The 18,116-nt window shown below is 42.7% G+C and overlaps 1 long non-coding RNA gene across 3 annotated transcripts in view; it reads left to right on the top strand.

Annotated features, from left to right (window-relative positions):
- The window catches only part of LOC141747278 (uncharacterized), a 41,356-nt gene extending 23,486 nt beyond the window's left edge, over nt 1-17,870 (top strand). For 2 of the 3 annotated variants that reach the window (XR_012588654.1, XR_012588651.1), the window contains exon 7: nt 1,884-2,572. This is a non-coding gene — a long non-coding RNA (uncharacterized LOC141747278). Of the gene's footprint in view, nt 1-1,883; nt 2,573-17,428 lie in introns of those variants that run through there. The other variant, XR_012588653.1, reaches the window with a different exon arrangement.
- Nucleotides 17,871-18,116: the final 246 nt, after the last annotated feature.

The following is an 18,116-nucleotide window of genomic DNA, read 5'->3' as shown; positions in this document are numbered from 1 at the left end:
TGCAGTTTCCCTCCCATGGGTTTTTCCTTCCAGTTCCTAGTATAATGTATGGAAGAACATGTCGGTGTGTCATTTTTTTATTTATTGCAGTTATCTCTTCTTTAATGTGCAGTCTGCTGGTAGAGAAAAGTGCTAGTGATATGGCCTAGGCCAAAAAAGACAACAGCAGCCAGTAAGACTTCACTGCAACCTGGGAGCAGATCACAGGGAGTCATGCTGGATTGGCAACACAGACCCAAGACACCTACTCCTCCTATCTCATCTTAAGAAGCAAAAGAACTCAATGAGAAAGTTTTTCTTAGGAACAGGAGTTAGAAAAAATAGACAGAGGCCACAGATCCCAACTGATCCTGAGTATCCAAAGCCTAGACCCCCAGAACCTAAAAACTCATCCTTGCTCTTGCAATTTCCAAACAAAACCTGTCACGTACTGGAGCATATGACTTGTCTATATCCTTTACTGATGAAGTCTTGACTCTGTTATAGGGAAGGTCCTTGCTGAGAAGCACAAAGTCCTCTGGTGGGGCCATGAAACACGGTGGGGATGTTGCAATGCCTGGACCCAGACTCTAAGTTGAGAAGAATGCAAAGCTTACTCTGCTGTAGACTGGGACAGTGGGCAGCCAGCTTAGGCAATGATACAAGATCTGGGAAGCAGCTAAACTGTAGACAGCATGTCCCCTTGGAAGTATAGATCCATGACACCTGAAAGCTCATCCTGCTTTTCTTTGTATTATATTTTCTTTGTATTTTTCTTGTCCTACCACCCTCACTTCCTTGTCTGATTTTGGTCTTGCTCCTGGCCCCTGCTCTTTCTTGTCTAGCCTGCCCAACTCTGCCTTCTTCCCCTGAAATTTGCCTTCCCTCTTGTTAGATGCTCTGCAGTTTCACATAAAATGACGCTATGCCCCTAAAACCCAACTTCTTTAGACTGAAGAATTCATAAGTCTCTTTTAAGGAGAGTGGCTTCCCAGCATCGTTTCCCTTTCCTCCTCCCGTATATGTCCTGCTTCCCAGGTTTGCACAGGTGTACAGCTGTGTCAGGTTCACCCCCGCCCTGCCTCCTACCCCAGTCCTGCTATTGCTCAGTCTCACCTCTGCTCAGAATAGCCAGTGTTCTTCCTGAAGCCCTGTAATGTATATTTATTCTGGGGGTTACATATGCCCAGCTGGCTCACATACAAAAACTTCTAGGGCACAGATGTGTTCTTAGCTGTTCTTTGAGGGCATTATATAGGCAATCTGGATGTCACTAAAACCCCATGAAAAGCATGAATGTGTTCATTGAATGTAGAATTTTAGCTGTTAATCACTAACAGATATGCAGGCTGCAATTTTCTGGAAGATTTATTATCTTGGCCCAATGGCTCAAATTTTCATATGGAGGAATGAATCATCATATCATTTTCATATGATGCCCTCCCTCTCTTGTCAAATTTCTGTTCCCTACTTTAAAGCACGGAAAGCTTATTCAAAGGAGTTGTCATCAGAATGCTCAATGCAAGTTAAACTTCCCGCCCGCACATCCCTGTCTCGTTTGCAGAAATAGCTGAGATATTGGCTGAAATGCTTCCAAAAAATTTCAGCCTGAGGCAGACATATTTAAAAAAAAAATAAAAATCAGACCAAATGATAAAAGTTTAACTAAGTTATAGGCAAGTGAAAGTAGAATTATATGAAGGGACGTTTCAGGCAATCTTCAACGGTACCAGCTTTATCAATAAGGTGTAAGGTAAGCTTCAAAAAGCAGAACTCTAAGTTAGGGAAAGATCAGAATATTCTTCCTTTTACATTTCATAGTTTTAGACAGTAAATCAACATTTCAGGGGAAAAATCTATGTTCCTCCCCTACTAGTATCAATTTTTATTTTTTTTTCTTTCAGGAAAAAGAGTAAACACCCAAACTGTAGCTGATTATAGCTGAAACAGTTTTAGGAAGAAAAGGAAGAAAAGAGGTTGGGCTCATCTTAAAAACATCCTGGGGAAGAGAATTATCACTGGCTATTCAATGATGCTTCTGTCTCCTTGAAGAATTTTTCAATGTATTTTTCACTAGTGAAGTAGTTATAAAATGGCTAATTTGTAAAATATCAGAGAGACAGGGGAACTGAGTATCCTCGAGATTGCTTGTTGCTTCAAGTTTATTGAAATCAGCTAACGTACAAAGTAATTGGGAAGGAGCAAACATGTAGGAAATCATATGCAGAGCCTGGGTTAGGGAACAAAAAGGAAGATAAAGTTGAACAATTTGAGCTGCAAAATCCACACTCTCTTTCTTCCTTGCCACCTACTTCAGTCCTGCACATGTGTCTTGCAGCAGGAACCTTAATTCTTTTGGTCCAATTTTGCCATCTAAGTATAATGCTAATCTCTCAGACTTTGTAAACCGCCATGTAACAGTTGAAAAATGTCATCTTCTTCTGGTGTACTTAGTATCAAATTCCTCATTTGTTTCAGCTTATCTAACATTTACCAGATCTGTTTGTTCATCTCTAAGAAATCTTTGACTTAAGTGGATGTGCCTACACCAGTGTTGAACTTTTTTGTTTTTTTTAAAGTAGCTGAAAATGCCTGTTGTGTTGCTGTGGTATCTTTTTGGAGTAGAGATGAGGCAAGTGTAAGGTAATATTTAAAGGATCATAAAATACATGCAGGATGTGAAAAACCTCTCTCAGAAGAAACGTACTGAAAGTTGTACATGGGGGACAATCTACTGTAAAGACTCAAAACAGGGTATGTAATAGCAGCATAAAGAGCCCACGAGCTTCTTTTACCTTGTCTTGTTGTTATGTTTGTTTTTCTTCACATGATTTAGTCCAGTTAAACGGAGCAAGGAGGCAGTACAAAGGTGGACTTGAGCCACCTAAGCGTAACAGACCTCTTCCAGCATGTATGCCTTAAGAGCACAGCATAAGACATGTCATACTGGGTTAAACTGGAAGCTTGGCATCCCATGCCTAACTGTGGCCACCCGCAGAGGTCTAGGGAGGGGGCTGAGAAAACAGGGACCATTGCTGTTTCCACCAGCATACCTTCTGTACACCCAGCACGTTGTGGCTAACGACTTGAAGTCAGAGGCAGTAGCTTCGTATTTAATGTTTCTTGGTAGATTCTCAACAGCCTAGTTTTGTAACCAGTTTTAAAATCCACAGCTGAACTAGGTGCTGTGTTGAAGCCCACGCCTGGCAATTACGTGGGCAAAATTTCTCCTATTAGTTTTGTCTCATGGGGAGAGCCTGGCTACATCATTCTGCATGCTGTTTCCTGCCTGCTGGAAGAGCAGGAAGGTTAAAGTCGGGACTGTGCCGTGTGGGTGCTGCTGCAGTCAATACAAAGGATGATCCTTGGCAGGAGTTTTGGGAAAGTACTGGGGGCTTTTCAGTGTTTCACGTCAGTCACCGATTCCAGTTACTGTTTCCTATGTTCTGCCCTGCTGCTTCTGAGTAGTGCAAGTCTTGGAAGACACCTGCCATCAGCCTGGCACTAAGGATGTGTATCCACGTGTGACCTAGGGGCAGCGCTCCGGTTCCAGCTGGCACAAGCAGTGCAGAGGAGGATGCCTCTCCAAAGTCACCACCAGTGCCCTAGGGTGGTTCAGTACATCCTGTTGAGTAACCTGCCTTTACAAAATTTTCCTCCTTATAGGAATTCATTATCCCTTATTTTTCCAAGGTGATGGCGTAAAGGCAATTTATATAAATCTGCCTGCAGTGGAATGGAGCTAAGACTTACAGGGAGGTCTAATGTGATTTATTGGCCACTACTTCAAATGCCTTGCATGTTTTGAAGTAACCCTGCTAGCATACAGTGAGGTATTTAGCACAGCAGGATTCTGCATTTTACACCTTCTGGCTTGGAGGTATGCTTTATTTCAGTTTTTTATTCCAACCAGCTACAGCTCTTGATAAGCTCACCTTTGCCTGTCCCAAAGAGCACCACTAGTCCTGTCCTGCTACTCTTGTGCTCGAGCACTTTTGTTCACCTTTATGACTTCTGAGGGGATGAGAGATGCTCTCTTCGGGGGGGGGGTGGGGGGGAGGGGGGGGAAATGGCATGTATGCTTTAACTTGCCACGTTGTCCCAGAGTTGCACTGTGGAAAACTCTCACCTGTCAATGACACGTACTCTCAGTTTGCTAGTTGCAGGAGTAGGTGCTGGAAGTGGCCCTCAGCATCCCGAGATACACCCACTCCCCTGTCTCCAGCAGGGGCTGCTCCAGGGAAGCTCCCGCAGGGCAAGAGGAACAGATGGGAGCAGGGACAGGAGCCGTCTGTTTAAGCCTCTCAATTTGTGAGTGACTTGGCACTAGGGTCCGAGTGTGTCTGGTGGCGTCCACCTCCCTTTGGTGGTCAGGGCACCTCGCCATGTACTGTGAGAGTTCAGTTGCTCTTTGGGTGCAGTGGGAGCACCCACACGGGGATGGCACCAGCGTAGGCACCTGTGCCCTGCCCTGGTATTTGGGCAGCACAGCCATGTCTCAGGCAGAGTCACCATGCTGGCTTGCCCTCCCTCTGGCTGGGTTTCTCGTGTGCAGATAGTAGTCAGCAGGTTTGTTCCTTCTATGCCCCCAGCCGTTCTCATCAAATCTCTTACAAGCATCACCCACAGGCTCAAATCTCACAGTCCTTTTCTTAACATGCGGTGAGTGACCAGCACAACAATTGACTGTGGTTTCCTTCCTTTTATTGTTACAAAGTTTAAGAAGGGATGTCAGAATTCAGGGAAGTGGCCTAGAAAGTCAGATAATCATTGCTTTGAATGGTCATCTTGTTTGCAAAGTCGTGACCTTCATACATGACTGCAATGTCTAAGAAATACATATCTTGTTGCTGAGATTGTAATAATTAAATCTCTAACATCTTTCGCAGGGCATTTAGTATGGTGCATTCGATGTTTTTCTACGTTTTCAGCAACTTCACTATGCTTTACACTACGTCTGATTTTATGCTGTGCCCAAGCCACAACAGTACCTATTGAGTGTCCTATTTTCATGCGGTAATGGGTATTTTCAATGCACAGTGAAGTTCGCAGAACTACAAGCATCTGTACTGTCTAGATTTTTTATTTTTTTTTTAACCATGGAACACAAGTACACGTCCAAGGGTGTAACTGAGTAGCCGGCTCAGCGAGCCCCACTGATAATTCTGACACTGGCCCTGCTCTCAGTTCACCTGAACGCAGCTGCCCCAGTGTAATGAGAAAATACGGTGGCATCAGACTGCACAAGAAGCTGTAGCGATGTGAAAAATCTCCAAGAGACTGTCAGTACTTTATCTTCTGAACGCTTACTTCCTATTGTGTAGAAGATTATGCAGTCTTGGTGCCTTTTTTTTTTAAACTTCAGGTTTCTACTTTGAAAACTCCTCTGGTAGCATGACCTGCGGTTCTCGTGGTGGCAGCCAGAAATTGTCACAGCATTCCAGACAGGTTGCTGCTGTCTGATCTTGCCGCGGTGTACATATTAGCTGACAGCTCTTGGAGCTGTTCTAATCCATCACTCCTGATCCACGAAGAGCAACCATAGCTTGCAGAGGGAAAAAGACATGCACCATGTTCCTCTTGATGTAGTATAAGACCACATCCAGAATATTTTGCATGTTTTTTCCTGCCTTTCTGCCAGCAGTGATGTAGGAACTGCGGTAGCTGCAACTCGAGGCAATTTTAAATGCAGAATTCTTTAAGTCCACTCTCTTCTGGAAATTAATATACATTGCTGCTCCTGCACAGATTTGGGGCAGTGTTTATGAAGCTAGGCTGATCTAGCCAGGGCAGGACCTGATGATTCTGCTGCCTCTAACATGAGCCCTTGGAAGGAGGGCATGTGGATGCCATTTCTCAGCTAAAACAGTAAAGCTGTTGGGAGTGTCTTGTGCTGTCACCCCCTTCTTGCTTACGTAGTGCAGCAATTTTTAACATCTATAAACAAACAAATGTTTTAGCTTGTTGTAAAGTCAATTTTTATTACTTCTTCTTAAAAGCTGAATAACATAAAGCCTAAAGAATTGACTCTGATGTATAGGCTGAGCATCAAACCGTAGCCTGCATTCTCGTAGTCCTGTCATAAAACTGGGAAAATTAGTGTCCCGATGAGAAATATGAAAAATTCTATAACTAGAGCAATATGAGGAGCATTTTAGTGCTGTCAAAGACAGCAGTGGGAATTAACTGCTATTGGTGTGACTTATGCCACAGGTGTATTTAACACAGTCAAGTTAAATCCTTGCTCTGTGAAGTCCGTCTGTTAATCTGGCTTCGATCCTCCTGTCACCTGCTGTTGCTGAATGTGGGATGAACTGATCCTTATGTGCACTTGGAAGATAAGGCCTGGCTTTAAATCTCATTATAGTGGTAAAACAGGGATAGATCCACTAGGAATGGAGCTACGCAGGTATGAAACCTGGTTTGATCTCTCTAATTACAAAAATACATGTCTGCATAGCTCCAGCTCCTCATAGATCATTCTGTCACACCATCACAAAAGGTGGGGGGTTTTTTTGTACTAGATTCAAAAAATGTATATTAGCTTTATAACTCAGCTTGGTAATTGCATCATCGTTTAGGTGTTGCAAATGAATGTACAGAATACAATATAGAAAAAAAGATGGAAACATAGTTTGAGGAAGGGGATTAGATGTCTTGGTCAACATTTTGCTGTTTAGAAATCCTTAACAGAACCCTTTGCAACCTGAATCAGCAGACAAAGCTGCTTTTGCCTGACTCCACATGTCTGAAACTGAGGATACTGCTCCTGATCATTACCACTACACAGTTATTTGATTTTATTACTGCTAATTACTTCCAATTCTTCAAAACTTTCAAATTCACTTATTTTAGCTCTACTCATTACTTCCTTTTCAGAGTGACTCCAGTTTAAAAAAGCCTAGCAAATATCATGTTTTTAAGGACAAAATATTTTTCTTTTTTGTGGAAACTGCAGTGACTGAATGAGGAAGATATTCTCTGTCAACCAGTTAGGTTAGTAAAAGCTTCAATAAAATCAGCCATGCTCTACGAAAGTGGTACAGCAAATGGTAAATGACATGTGATGTGAACAAAGTAATGCAATTTGAATGTTTGGGGGTTTTTGGTTTTTTGGGTTGTCTTTTTTTTTTAATTTTTCAATGTTTGCTAAGGGGAAAAAGTATCTTATTGAGCCAAACCTACATGAATTCATTCCCTTTGCTACTGCAACAATGACTGATGTCTGGGGCTACTCCATCTCAAGAAAATACTGGAGATATTCACTGTACCTCATAGGAAAACAGAGCTTGGAAAAGTAATTGCTGCAACGTTATAATGATTTGTCTGACTGCTTGAAAGAAATATAGTACTTATCAGCACTAATTCTGGTGCTTTATCTAAGCCTGTGTTGGCACAATGGAGACACAGGTTGAAGTCTTTGAGCCTCGTGTCTTGATTTCCATGTTCCTGTTTATTGTAGTGTAGGAGATTAAGGTTTCTCTCTCATGTTAACTGGTGTGCTATGTTAACTAGTTTAGGTTCAACACTTCTAAATGCAAAAACCTGGGTTGAAACTGGCATGTTACTTTGGGGGGGGGGGGTGGGGGGGAAGACGACATATTATCTTTAATGTGTTGCAATTCATTGTTTCACTAAAAAATTCCCACCAGATATTTCAACTAGTGTACAGAAGATCCAGTTTTTAGCTGCTAGTTAATGTTGACTTAACTTGTCCTTTTAGCACAGTTCCTCAAAGAAGCAGTTGTGGCTGACTGTATATTTACCATCTCCAATGGCCAAAGAGTATACACCTCTAAAACTCCTTTATTGTGCATGAAGATTTATTGTCTTCCATTGTGTTATTTAAAGAGACATAATACTTTAAAATGACTACCGAGAATAAAAGAGAAATAACACAGTGGGCAAGTTGCTAGCCAAAGTTAATTCATAATGTGAAAACACAATAGCTCAGTAGTAGTGCATGGGGAAATAGTAATTTTTAAATGTAGTAATTTTTAATGTAAGTAAAAAACCAACAAAAGGTAGTTCCCAATTTACTTCAAGAGATTTTCTTTTTAATCAAAAGCCAAGTTACCTTTTCCAAGAAATAAAACAATTTTTTGTAAAGTCATAAGAGCTAGAAAGTTATTCTTTATAATTCAAGCATTTTTAAAGTACAAAGTGCCTGGATGCAGGATTGAAATAGCATGTCAAGATAAAAGGAAATGGTGAGCATTTTTCGACTTTCACAGTAGAATATCTGTACTTACAGGAGGTGGGAGAGAAATTTCTTATGACTGAGTATTTCCAGAAAGTCATTAAGTAAAACGTGCCACAAAAACATGGTATAACAGAAACTGGATATTGACAAGGTGTTAATTCATTAGTGTGCTCCATGAGCTCAAAGATATGAAGATATGGTTGGACTCAATGATCTCAAAGGTCCCTTCCAACCACGAAGATTCTATGATTCTGTGATATAAAATATATTGTCCAAGCTTCTTAATGCCTTCCTGGTAGGCTGGGGACAGGGGAGGGGTGGAAGGGTCATTTCAGATGTACTTGTGAACTAAAGGATAGTGTAAGGTAATGTAATACTTAAGTCCCTTTCTACTTTGCAAGAAACTAGTGTTCTTTGAATTGCCCATTGGCAGGTTGTGTCTTGAAGTTTATAGGTGAGATTATTGTAATGCAGAATGAAGCAATTACAGAGAGATTCCTGCTGTTCCTTACCTCTTGTCATTGACAAGGCTACAGAAAACACCTGGACTTACCTCTGCCTGGTCCCTTTGCTGCCAAATATTCGTAATGCCCTGCAAAATTCTTCTACTATCTGCTTTTTCCCCCAGACTACATGGTCTTTTTCCCCCAGACTACATGGTCTTGATGGCGGTGAGATATAATGGAGGTCTGCTGTTTAACCGTGTCATTAGAGGATCAGGTAGGAAGCGCTAACTGTGACAAGGAGTCGGTCTTTGTGAAATCTCTCACCAGTCTGGATCTCACCAGACCCTTGCAGTTAGAGATGTGGAACTCCATCCACATCAGTAGCATTCAGATGTTAATAAAAATGAGCAATAAAATGACAAGATATCAGCCCTCGGAGGGACTCTCAAATGTCAGATCATTCCTGTGTTGCTGTAGATGCATCCCAGCAAATTCCCCTGGCAAGTGCTGTATGTCACTGGCGCACATTCAGTGAAGCACTCGCCTTGGTACAAAAGTCAGATTGAAATACTGTGATCCTAAAAGCTACATATCAACATCTGGAATGCCTAATGGCTGTTTTAATATTTCTTAACTGTCCCTGAGGTGTTTAATCTTTCTGACCTTCCCCTTGCATCAGTAGCACTCTCAGCTTCATTTCTTGTGAAATATTCAGTAGCTTGCCTTCTAAAGCTTTCCACCTCTTAATCCTCTTATTGTCTCTCTTGATATCAACCTTAGCTGCTGACATGACAGCTTTTTCCAATATGTATGTGAACTAAATGGTTTGGATAAAAGCCAAGGAACATCTTGCCTCTTGGAGGATTGTAGTAAACAGATATTGCATTAAGACTTTGCTACCCAGAATAAAAAAAAAAAAGGGACAAAAAAAAAAAAAGCCTAGCAAACTATTGCCTGAAAGACAACTTAATTCTATAAAGCTTGTGAAGGACACATGGGGCTTACTGCTCTTGGTCAGTCCAGTTTACTGTGGGGGGGGTCAGCATCACTGAGCTTGCCACAGGTGGATACAAATGGCTTTGAAGTCTACATTACATCTCTTCCACAGAGTGGCTTTATTCTACTCCTGCAGATGACTTGCTAAAGTGAAGACTAAAGCTTTTTCATAGAATTATATAATTGAATCATAGAATCGTTTGGGTTGGAAGGGACCTTGAAGATCATCTAGTTCCAACCCCCCTGCCACGGGCAGGGACACCTCCCGCTAGACCAGGTTGCTCAAAGGCCCATCCAGCCTGGTCTGGAACACCTCCAGGGATGGGGCGTCCACAGCTTCTCTGGGCAACCTGTTCCAGTGTCTCACCACCCTCAGAGTTAAGAATTTCTTCCTAAATCTAAACCTCCCCTCTTTCAGTTTAAAACCATTACCCCTCATCCTACTGCTATGATCCCTGATAGAGAGTCCCTCCCCGTTTTTCCTGTAGTCCCTTTTTAGGTACTGGAAGGCTGGTATCAGGTCTCCCCAGAGCTTCCTCTTCTCCAGGCTGAACAGCCCCAACTGTCTCAGCCTGTCCTCATAGGAGAGGTGCTCCAGCCCTCTGATCATCTTTGTGGGCCTCCTCTGGACTCAATCCAACAGGTCCATGTCCTTCTTATGTTGGGGGCTCCAGAGCTGGACACAGTACTCCAGGTGGAGTCTCAGGAGAGCAGAGTAGAGGGGCAGAATCTCCTCCCTCGACCTCCTGGCCATGCTGCTGGGGATGCAGCCCAGGATGCGGTTGGCCTTCTGGTCTGTGAGCACACATTACTGGTTCATGTTGAGTTTCTCATCAACCAACACGCCCAAGCCCTCAGGGCTGGTCTCAATCCATTCTCTACCCAGCCTGTATTTGTGCTTGGAATTGCCCCAACCCACATGCGTGACCTTGCACTTGGCTTTGTTGAACTTCATGAGATTCTCCCGGACCCAACTCTCAAGCCTCTCCAGGTCCCTCTGGATGGCATCCCTTCCCTCCAGTATGTCAACTGCACCATTCAGCTTGGTGTCACTGGAAAACTTACTGACGGTGCACTCAATCCCCCTGTCCGTGTCACCAACAAAGATGTTAAACAGGACCGGTCCCAATACTGTTCCCCTGAGGAATGCCACTCATTGTTGGATGCCACTTGGACATCGAGCCGTTGACCACAGCTCTCTGAGTGTGGCCAACCACCCTGTTTCCTTCCAGAGAGGGCCCACATTTTCTCTAGTCTTCCTTTTATCCCTGACATACCTGTAGAAGTTTTTCTTTTTGCCTTTGATATCCATGGACAGATTTAATTCTATCTGGGCTTTATCTCTCCTAACCTGAGTCCTCGCTGCTCGGACAATTTCTCTGAATTCCTCCCAGTCTACCTGCCCTTGCTTCAGCCCTTTGTAGGCTTCCTTTTTGAGTTTGAGTTTGTCTAGGAGCTCCTTGTTTGTCCATGCAGGCCTCCTGGCATTTTTGCCCAACTTCCTTTTTGTTGGGATGCATCACTCCTGAGCTTTGAGGAGGTGATCTTTGAATATTAACCAGCTTTCTTGGGCCCCTCTTCCTTCCAGGGCTTTATCCCATTCTATTCTACCAAGCAGATCCCTGAGGAGGCCAAAGTCTGCTTTCCTGAAGTCCAGGGTTGTGAGCTTGATGTGGACCCTCCTTACTGCCCTAAGGATTTTCACCTATCTCATGATCACTACAGCCAAAGTTGCTCTTGAGCTTCACATTCCCCACCAGCCCCTTGTTGGTGAGAACAAGGTCCAGCACAGCACCTCTCCTCATTGTCTCTCTGTAACTTGGAGAAGGAAGTTATCATTGATGCAGGTCAGCCACCTGCTGCAGAATGTCCTCCACGTGGGCACACCTTTTGCAGGCAGGTGTGCTGCCTATGCCTGCCCCGGGAGAAAGGTCGAGGCACCTTCTGCAGTCTGAGGTCTGCACTGCAGCCTCTGCCTTCAGCAGCTCCAGCTGGGTGGAGGTGTTGGCCACCACTGGGGTAGATAAGGCAGAGCCCCGAGACAAAGCTGCGAGCGTCCACCATTCTGCCTTGAAGTTCAGGTAGGATGGGTGACTGTAACCTGTACGGATGGTCACAGAACGGTGCCTGGTTGCTGGGTTATGTGTACAAGTCTCCCACTCTCCCGCTTTGCCGTTTTGTTTTGTTCTGTCAGTTTACTTTTTTTTTCTTTTAACCAACACTTTTATTCGGGAATCCTTCCCCTGCTGCGAGAGTCAGCTGCAGGGTGGTCTGGCAACGCTGACCCCAGACAGCGGCCACTAGGTGCTGGCAGCACCGTGCTGCTGGTTCAGTGCCACCTCCCTGGCTGATTTGATGTGCCAGATAGTCCTGTGCATGCTTCCACCTGCCATTGTCCCCGGGCGACGCTTGGCCAGTCCCCACTTGTATTAGCAGTGCCCTCAGTTTACTGAGGGCAGGTCCAGGAGGGCACGCTTGGAAGAAAGCCCAGCCTGACCCTGCTGCTGCTTCCCTCTTTTCTTTTCCCCACCATTTGCATCTCGGGAGGAGGGAGGGGAGGGGAGGAGAGGAGGAGGTTGTTGTGATTGCTTGTGTGTGGGAGAGGCTTTCAGCTCTGACTGCTAATATGTTTTTTTTTTTAGCGTTGCCATCTACACAACTCCTCAGAGGTGATGTTTTTCATAAATCATAAAAGGATTTCTAAGTAAAAATCATTTAGAATAGTTCTGTAGATTGCGGAGAATTTTAAGACCTTTGAGGCCATATACCGGTGCGTTTATGTGGTGCAACGCTAGTTAATGGCTCCTCCAAGCAGCCTGACAGGGTCCACGGGCACTCTGGGATCTGCGGTGAAAAAAGGATATGTTCCCAGCACCCCTCTGGCTTGGGACTTCTCAGCGTTGAGTTGGTGTTTCCAGATTCCTCAGGGGGGGCTATGTGGCACAGTGCCCCTGTGTTTGCAGGAAGGGGAGATTTTCTGCCCCTGCGGCATGAATCCAGTAGTGCAACAGGAAAGGAGGAGGCAGAAAAACTAGATTAAAGCTGTCTTGAGACAGGTTTTTGGTTACACACGTTCTGCTTCTCTTCTCTGGGAATGTCACATGGGAGTGCAGTCGTCTCTTTCAAAGGACTGTTCAATTAAACTTTCTTTTTTGAGATTGTATGCGTTAGAAGGATTCATTTTTCAACCTAAAGGTCCTGTCAGTGACTTTGTAGTGGTTGTTTTCAGAGACTTGTGAGCAACTGGACCTGACATATTCACTGGTAAGCACAGTGAGCCCCTTGATAGAGGAAGTGACGTTAATTGCCCCAGGGAAACACATGGAGAGTGTACTGGTCTGTGACCAGCTTTTCTATTTAACACTCCTGCCTGCACACTGTCTTGGGAATTGAAAGCTCAGCTTCAGAAATGTCAGGTGATGACATTTTCATTTCCCTTCGAAAACTGTCCCACAGTCAAATGGATCTTGCCTTTTTGGAAGCTTTTATTTTTTTCTCCCCCCCTCACCCCCCCACCCCTCCAGACTGTCTTTATGCTTCAAATAGAAGGCACACAAAACTGCACGTTTTGCATTTGGGTGCAGAAGCCTATTTCTTGGCATTACTGTCACCAATAAGCATGTTAATGTACTGTCAGTTCAGCTTGCTTGCAGAAAAAGATTTTTGTTTTTTCAGGTGAGCTGTTTTCAACTGACCTTTCTATTCTCAGTCATTGATAGAAGAGGAATATCTGCTGCACAGAGCTGAGCCTTCTCAAATTTGTTCTGGCAGGTGATCTTGCTAGGAACTAGAGTTGAGCTGGTCGAATTCCCCTACAGCACCAGTTTCTGACAATAAAGATCCAACCATATTTTTTATTATTATTACATAGGAGACTTCTAAATAAATCTTTTTATAATGCTGTGATGTCTCGGAAGCTAGCCTTCCACTCGTGCTCCTCCCTCCTTCTTCCATGTGTGTTATTTGCTTCACTTGCTGCCAGGAGCGTCAGATGCAGCCTTGAACGAAGGCCAGCATTTGCATAGCTCTCATCACGTTTGAAAGGGATGCCATGACAAGTTTCCTTTCTGCACAGCTTGGAACAAAATGAAATATGTCCATATGTAGAACACAACTGCAGTAAACGGCAAAGAAATGCAGTTAGAATAGCGCATCAGAACATTTCATCAGCTCTCTTCTGTGGGGGTGAAGGAAAACTTATAACCAAAAGACTGTTAATTTCCAGACACATTCTGTTTTGGTTTTTTTTGGTTGTTTTTTTTTTTTTTTTTTCCAGTGGGTGGAGGTGAGCTAAAAGGAAAATGCCTACTGTGCTTTTTGGACAATAGATGTGGCGTGACCCCGAGTAAGGTAGTTATATAAGTGTTGAACTGAATGGTTAAAGGGAATTGTCTTTAAACTGACAGAATACTGTACATATAGAGTCATTTATTGTAAAAGGAGAAATATGCCTAGATCAATAAAAAAAGAGTTTTACATTATTTTATGAGAAGAAAAAAATTAATGTGAGGGTAGGGGGGTTGCTTTTTTATTGTTTCTAAGATGACTGTGCATTTTTTAAAGGAATAAAATGTGAAATTGATCTTTAGAGAAGCCTATCTGACTTGCTTTAAGCAGTAGCACCACCACATGTCAGGAAGGAGCCAGAGGACCAAAACACAGTATTAACTCTTAATTCTGTGATTAGAAAAAGCTCAGTAAAACCTGCTTTAAGAAAAATATCCCATCGTTTTTGTTAATTCTATAAAAGCAGGGTATCAGTCAAAGTTTGCACATCAGATTAATTTTCCAGCTAAATATCCTTCCTACAATTCTTTTTCCATCTTTGCTCAGTTTTAGGGCATTTCTTATACTGTGCCTAAATTATGTAAGGTCATATAGAGTCCTCCCTGACAACTCCATTGCCCCCTCTCCAGAATTCACATTTTATTACTTGTTTGCTGCAGTCCGTGCTGTGTTGTCCTTTAGATTTATCAGTGCATGTTGGGATCCTCTGGCAGAAGTAGTAAGGTGAAAGTCTAGCAGAAAAAAAGTCACCGTGTTGCTGATGTCCTGAAAACTGCTTTTCCCTTTAAATACCACATGTGTAAGAATTAAGTCTGGGACTCTCATCCTCTCTTAGATGTATAGTCACATTGAGAAATCAAAAGAGCACTTGAGAGCACTTTTTGCCCTGAATTCTCCAACTCCCTTGTGCCATATATTTAGCGCCATGGAAAGCTGACCTACAGCAATGCAGTTAGAGGATCAAAAATAATAGTGGCACAGATGAGTGTATATGACCTTTTGCTTTGAAGCTAATGAGGGAAGAAGCTTGCAAGGGATACTCATTCATGTTCTTCAAATATGTAGAACTTTAATTAAAGCATCATTTAAGCATTAATTAATATGGACTAACTGTTACTGAGATGTGGCTGCCACCTGAATTCCCTGTCTCAGCGTTGTGCTTAAGCCAGGTAAACAATAACCATTGAAGGTCAGTCAACTGGACAAGGTCATTTATCTTCTAAATCCTGTGTTTTAGAGAAAACTTATGTCAATACCATCTGCTTGTGAGAAAAGAGTCAACATAAGCTCACGTAGCTGCATATTGTTTTTTCTACATGGTCCCACATAGACAGTTTCCTAAATACTCTTTCTTACAAATGGCTGTCATGGTGGTAACTTTCATTGGTTTGGGGACTCTGTAGTAAAAATTTACATAATTTTGCCATTTTGTTTTGCAAGTTGACATACGGATCGCATTAAAGCGTTCTGGTACAACAGTGCTCTCGTTCATAGCTCATTTTTCTCCAGGGAAGAAGCTACGCGCAGTTGTAGTGGGGAGTCCTTAGCTGTCCAAAAAGTGTTTTCTGGCTTTCTCTCGCTGTGCCTTTATTTATATACTTCTTTTTAAGACAGTATTTACCCTTTTTCCAGTAGCCAAATAGCCTTGTAATCAAAAAGATGTTTTTGTAATTTGATATCTTGGCTGTTTCCTGCCATTGTCAAGTGGATAATGCGAAGTCTGTGTCCCGGTATCTTGAAGTTTGACACAGGCTGAAAACAAGCTGTTCCCAAAATGGGGTTGCCAGCTATTCTTGCAAGCCAGCTCTTTATATTTAAGTCTTTGAAAGACATTGAGCATGTGGATTTTCCTGAGAAACAGAGCTCTTCGTGACCTTCAGCAGGTATCAGTACCTACCAGACCTGCTGACCCTACGTGTTTGCATGCATTTTGCGATGGGGCGGTGAATCGCAGTCTGGTGGCCAGTCAGCTGAATGATCCCAGTTATGAGAAGCCTCTTGCTAGTAATGGTGTTTCTCCTTACATTAGAAATGGGAAAACTGCCCTTACCTCTTCTGAATACTGAAGATCAATATACTCATGCTCCTGAAGCATCCAAGAGCATTTTGTATCAAATGTGATGCAAATATCAGCTAATTTGTAACTAAAGCTTAATATTTATAGTTTGATATGAGTAGAGAGTGGATCAGGCCATTGGAGTTTGGTCTCTTGTCCCTGAAATCTGTCTCTGGCTTCCACCAGTGACTCGAGCTTGGTTTCGGGACAGGGAGCAGCGTGCATGTGGTGGCCGTATTCAGCTGACAGCAAGTTTGCTGAGCAGGGGGAAAATGTGTTAGATGCCTACCAAGCTGAACAGATAATAATATATACATCTGAGTTCTGATAACTGCTTTGTTCTGAAGTATCTTGAATAATAATAGCGCTAAGAAAAATACCGTGTGTTTTTGAAATCGTGCATTGCACAATTTAGGGTCTTATCTAAGAATGCCTCATAGGCACAATTCAGTAAATGACTAGCCTGCTTGTGTTTTAGAGGAAGCAAATGATTTCACTTATTCTGGAAGGTTTTCTAAAGAGATTCGAGGCTCCAAGATGATTAGATGCTGACAGCAGATGAAACCCAAGGGTTTCCTTTTAAATCATAGGCTTATAACCAGTTGTCTCTGATTTTATATAGTTGTTAATTTAATGACAAAGTTACAAAACCAAGGAGGAATAAAGTTATATGACCATGAGAAGAGAAAAGCTAATGAGTTATCTAACTCACTGTTTAGATTACAGTTGTTGATAATAATGCAGATAGAGCTCTGAAATACTTATTTTCTGGTTATCTCTAAGGAATATTTCAGAAATGTATTTTTTAAATCATCCTGCCTCCTATTGTCTCAGAGGTTTTCAGAAGAATGCTGCCAGTTGTTACTCATATTCTTGCTTTGTATGGATGTAGTTTCTAACTGATCTAGCTAGGAAAAACAGACAACTTCCTTGGTACATAAATTCCACAGGGCAACCCTGGGACTAAAATGATTGCCCCCTTCTCCACAAACTTTGTTTATCCTCAGATGATCACAAACACAACTGCACTTGTACTGCAAATTCAACCCGAGCATGTTAGAATAGGGGCTCCAGATGTGTTTCTATCTTTTTAAAACAGAGTAACATCTTGACAACAAGCTTTTGAGTGTAATCAGCTCTTTCCTAATTTTATTGCATGTGAATAGGAAAAGATTTCATATTATTCACTGAGAAAGAAGAGGCAATGACATAAGCACTTCTCTTAAATGGTTTTTCAGAAAGGAGGTCTTAATGAGGTAGTTTGTTTTTCTTCAGTTGTCATACGAGCAGTTTGGGCAAGGCTTTGAGTTAACTAGCTCTTCAATCTGATCAAATTTAAAACTCGTGGATATTTAAGTGAGCGATATTTCTAAATCAGCTGTTTATATTGGTTTGAATAATATATGTAGAAAACCATACTTGGGAAAAGTGAAAATTGTCTTTTTTTTTTTTTTTCTTTAGAAAGGATGCCTATGAGCTTGATTCAGAAATCACCACCTGTGTTTCCTAAGTCCACTTTGCTACAGAAAGGTAAGATTGTTATGTGGAGGGACTTGCTAATAGCTGAAAAGTAAGAAGATACCTCACTGTCAGCCATACCTCGTGCTGCCTGATGTCCCACGGTGAGCTGCAGCTCCTACCTGAGCCTCCCGTTTCATCCACTCCTCCTGCCCCTCTGACCAGACTGGACAGTGTCAGGGAGAAGCCACGTGGAGTCCTCCTTTCTGGGTGAACAAAGAGCTTCATGGAGCAGGGACCAAATAACCACTTTCTTGTGCAACACAACACAACTTTCCTAGAGAAATGGCCCATTGTTTTTACTCATTAAGGGCTGTAAAGCTGATTCACTACAACAAGCCTCGTACAGTTGGCAGGGTAAGCAACAACATGACAGATAAAAAATGTGGAAAAAAATGTGTAAATGAAAGAATGAGTAAGAAAAGGAGGGGAAAGAGGGAGTGACACAGTAAGAGCTGTCATAATGAAGCAACTATCTCATGAACCTTCATTTGAGAACCCAAACAATTAGTAGCACAGCAAGTAATAGCTGGAGTGACGAGAAAGAGAGTGTGTGGTCTTTTGGCGTCGGGGTCAGTTCTCTCATTAAAAACTCTTCCTACTCAAAGGTTGGCTGACCCTCTGCTGTTTG

Source organism: Larus michahellis, chromosome 1, assembly GCF_964199755.1.
Source record: "Larus michahellis chromosome 1, bLarMic1.1, whole genome shotgun sequence".
NCBI lineage: Eukaryota > Metazoa > Chordata > Aves > Charadriiformes > Laridae > Larus > Larus michahellis.
This window is presented reverse-complemented; position numbering and strand designations above follow the sequence as displayed.